Consider the following 4,280-nt stretch of genomic DNA (forward strand, 5'->3'; position numbering starts at 1 on the left):
AAAGCCAAAGGAGGTAAATTCATTTTCTTCTTTTTCTGTTAAAAATATGTAAATATTATATAATATATTATATATATATTATATAAAATATATAGAAAAATAATATATATTTTATATTTTGCTATAAATATTTGTCCTTGCTCATAAAATGACTTTAGCAAATACAGAATTCTAATCACAGTGTAAGAGTATCATAATGAAATTGTAACCTTCAACAATGACAAGTCTGCAAGACATAGCAAGATGCAGTGATTCATTTGAACTCTGCAGGTACTTTGAAACTCATTTAGCCTGAAGTAACTGAGAGAAAGTTCCGTATGACAGAAGTATATCTCATCTCTCACTTACAAAGTAATACAATCCAGAACAAACAAAGTAATAGTCAGGAAAAATTCTCTGATAGAAAATAGAAGTCCTGGCTTAAGAACTCAGTGTGTGCCTACCAGATTTTAGTAATAAGAGAAAAAAAAACAAACCCAGAAAACAAAAATTAGGGTGATTATTTGTATTTAAGTAGATTTTTCAGAGTTGTTGTGGGGTTGTTTTAATCAAATATTCATCATGATTTACGGCTCCATTTTTTTTTTCTGCACCCAAATATTTAGGGAGAGGTCTAACACATAAAACAAACCAAGTATATCCTATTACCCATTTATCAGATCAGCACATCTTTTCTGACTCTTCTTTGAATAAATAGGTGTTACTTTTTCAGCTGTGACTTAAAGAAATGGCCATTGACACAGGGCAGGTCTTCATGACCCTGCAGGATGGAAAGTCAAGGACTGTTGTTGTTTACATTTCTTGGACAAGCACAGCTCCTCTGCCTGACATGCTGTGTCTATGTGATTATGGAACATGATCTATGACTCATTTTTGCTAAGAATGAAGTATTTCCTGTGTCTACAGTCACTGAGACCCACGATTGCCACACACGGTCGCTTCCGCCCTTGGTCTCCCTTCTGCTCACCTCAGAGATAAGCTTCCGGACTTCTCACGAGAACAGCATGCGGGTGCCTGATGTGTTTCCAGTGGGAGATCCTGGGTCACTGAGATACACCCAAGTATTACATCCCGGTTCTAGCTGTGACGTGAAGCCTGGCACAATGGGATTGCTGAGAGGCAATTTCTTCTAACTACGAGTATCTTGTCCCTTTCTCTTCTATCCTTTGAATTATTACCCCCTTTTCCCCTCATTTACAGCATTACTCCTGCTCACACGGAGGTTAACACTAATTCTGATATTAATGTATAACTTTCTTACTCAGGGTCAAATACCGCAATTGATGCACAAAAAGTACTTGTTATACAAGCCAGACACTGGTCTAAATTATTTTAAAATGTTAATCTTCGTAACAACTATGGGAGGTTAGTATTATCGTCCCCATTTTCCATCTGAGCAAACTGGCACAAAACAAAAGGTGAGTTCACTTGCTGAGGCTAGGCAGTAAGCAAGCGGTGGGGCTCAGATGGAAACCCGCACGAATCTGGCTTCAGAGTCCATGCTGCCAACCATGTCGTTCTGTTGCCTGCAAGAAATTCTAAACGGTCCTCCAAGGTCGGTATATTAATGTCCTCATTTTGCTGATGGAGAGACTGAAGCACAGATGGCCCATGTCATCTTTGTAGCATCATACACTGAAACCTAAGCCATCCAATTTCAGAGGCTTCCAACTTTTTCTCCTACGTGGGCTCCCTGAAGGCGATGTTACTGGAGACTGTCTTCTGCCGGTTGTGTTTATGAAGAACCTCCATGCAAAGGTTAGCCCTTTGGTGGTTAACAGCTACTGGAGAGCCAGCTATTAAGAGAACCAGAAAAGGTTGTCAGTGCTTTCCAGGCTGCAAATACCATGTCTACATCCTACTGAGTCTCAGAGGCTTTACCTGGGGCCTTGACTTCAGGGACAGCGGGGGAATTCAAACCTCCGTGCTCTGACGCTCGGATTCCACATCTTTAGGAGTCAAAGCTTTCGTCTGGAGCTGAAACAACGTCTCGGGTTCAGTCTGCAGCGCACCTGCCAATTTCCCATTAAACTGCCTGACGAATCAGGAATAATGATTCTCAGGGGGAAGAGATATTATTTGCATTTGAATTAATGTTGAGTTCAGAGCCACAGCTTCCTCATCAAGAAGGATTTAGAGCAATTGCTGATATCCTGGGGATCTGTGACCAGCTCATTATTTTCATCTTGCAGGGTAGTACTAGGATTTTTAATTTTTTTTTTCCAAGTCTTCTTTCGAAAGTTTGGCTCTCTTTATCCCCATGATCATAATTATAATAATTTTGAAACACCAGCCTGCTCAGATATCAAGGTGTTGAACGGGTAATTTCACGTTAATGAATTTGTCTCATATGGGCTTATTTTCCACATCTGTCCTAGGCTGAATAGCTAACTGGTTAATATGAGAACTGTTCCGTTTCATTAACTTCTCCCCGTTGATCTACTTGAGGTGGAACTGATGCATTGCCAGTTGCAGAGCCCTGGCAGCTCTTTCTTTTTAGGCAAAACATAACTGCAAATTCTATTCTAAAGCCCTGATGCCAACTACGGGGAATTAAAAAAATGAAATAGTGTGATCATTCAGGTAAACTGCAGGGTTCCGTATACTGGGTGGCTTCCGAGAGATTAGCAAGTCCCTGTCATGGACGTCACAAACACTTGGACCCGAGGCCATCTTGGATAAAATGCACACGTAAGGCCGCAAAGTCCTGGCAGGAGTGGAGAGGGAAGAAGGTCTGACGGATGAACTCAAGAGGGGATAGGAGAAGAAAAAGGCAGGCAACAGGGTGGAAGGGGACCCAGCAGGCTTTGCTGGGGGTCTTGAGTTGCAGTCTAACGATTTCTAACCTTTTAGGAAGGAGGTCTCTTGATTGCCATGGTGGGCTAGGAGGATGCTTCGGGAAGGAGTTTAAGGTAAAAGAGAAGGTGTCGGTGGATTACGGAGCCTCTGGTGCCTCCCTCATAGGGCCCTAAGTTCTGCCGAGGGGGAGAAATGATCCGTTAAGATGCTCTGGGCTGTAAGAGAAAACACGATGCAAATAATCAGATAATCAGCAGGTATACTGTCTTTCACATCCAGAAGGTAGAGTGAATGCACTGCGGGATTGATTGATTCAATGACTGTATCATCGAGGACCCAGTTTTTTGTGTCTTTCTGCCCTATGCTAGCATTGGTTTCATTCTTAAGCTGTTCTCCTCAACGTTGTATGAGGACTGCCAGCAAAAATCGGGGCTGTGCACTTCCCTGCTCACTTCCCTGGGGTTTGGGAAGGAAGAGACACTCTTCGTTGGTGGAAGAAAAATCCTTCACTTCAGTCTGATTGGACCAGTGTAGGTCTTGTCCCGCCCCGGCACCGGTAACTATTGCCAAGAGAATAGAATCATGAGAGGCCGGCTGAAGGCTGAGCTCCAGGACCCATCACTGGGGTGTGGGGTTACCTAGATTATGCTGGACGAATCAGCGCCGGCTCTTGGGGCTGGTGATGGCATCAGCTTTCTGTGAGACATGTGGGCTCTGCAGAGAAAGGTCTGCAGGAATGAAGCAGAAAAGAACAGAGTAACAGTACTCACTGTGCCAATCTACAAAACAGAGCCGCTAACTCTACCGTAAGACGGTAATGATCTCAGCTCAAGTCTGCCGACCCCAGAGGGAGATCAAGGCCGGACCGCCTTCCCCTAACGCTTTGACACCAGGCTCTTTTGCTCCAGTGCTTATGAGCCCCACAAACAAGATAAAAATAGAAATGAAACCAGAAAACAGAAAGCAGCACCGAGAACTGTGTGTGGGAGGCTGTGTGTTGGGTGTGTCAGGTTGTGTCCTCCGCCATGTCCCCTAAGTGTTTAGAAGGATGGAGACTTGACTGGGGTCTGCTCTGTACCTCCCAGGACTCCACAAACCATTAATATCCAGCCAGAAGAGTGAGCCCCAGTCTCCGTGTTCACACGTAGAGCATTCTTGCTTGGTGAAACTGGCAAACCTAACTCTCTAGCAGTCATAGACTCCTTTGAACATTTAGTTAATTTTTAATGCACATCATTTCAAGTGTACTTTTAGTCCTACCTAAGTATACAGAAATGTTTCACCATTGTCCTTTCTATGTATTCTTCAGTTTACCTTTTGGAATAATGGATTCGTATCATCTTTTTTCTTTAAAGTTCAGGTGTGCATGAGGAAATCACCACCTCCTCCCAGATTATCCAATATCTGTGTCACTGGTGTAAAATTTTAAGGAGCTGTGAAATGGATGATTGATGTCCTAGGAAGAGCTGGATGTGGGCAAT

The 4,280-nt window shown here is 43.2% G+C and overlaps 1 long non-coding RNA gene across 1 annotated transcript; it reads right to left on the minus strand.

Moving 5' to 3' along the window:
• Window positions 1-521: 521 nt before the first annotated feature.
• Window positions 522-3,764, minus strand: LOC116157189 (uncharacterized). Its single transcript, XR_004141147.2, has 4 exons — window positions 3,570-3,764; window positions 2,847-3,014; window positions 1,882-2,012; window positions 522-1,796 (listed from the first exon to the last, which is right to left on the minus strand). It is a non-coding gene; the product is annotated as an uncharacterized LOC116157189 (long non-coding RNA).
• Between the last annotated feature and the right edge of the window lie 516 nt (window positions 3,765-4,280).

The sequence above is a fragment of the Camelus dromedarius genome, chromosome 13, assembly GCF_036321535.1.
Source record: "Camelus dromedarius isolate mCamDro1 chromosome 13, mCamDro1.pat, whole genome shotgun sequence".
NCBI classification, from domain to species: Eukaryota; Metazoa; Chordata; class Mammalia; order Artiodactyla; family Camelidae; genus Camelus; species Camelus dromedarius.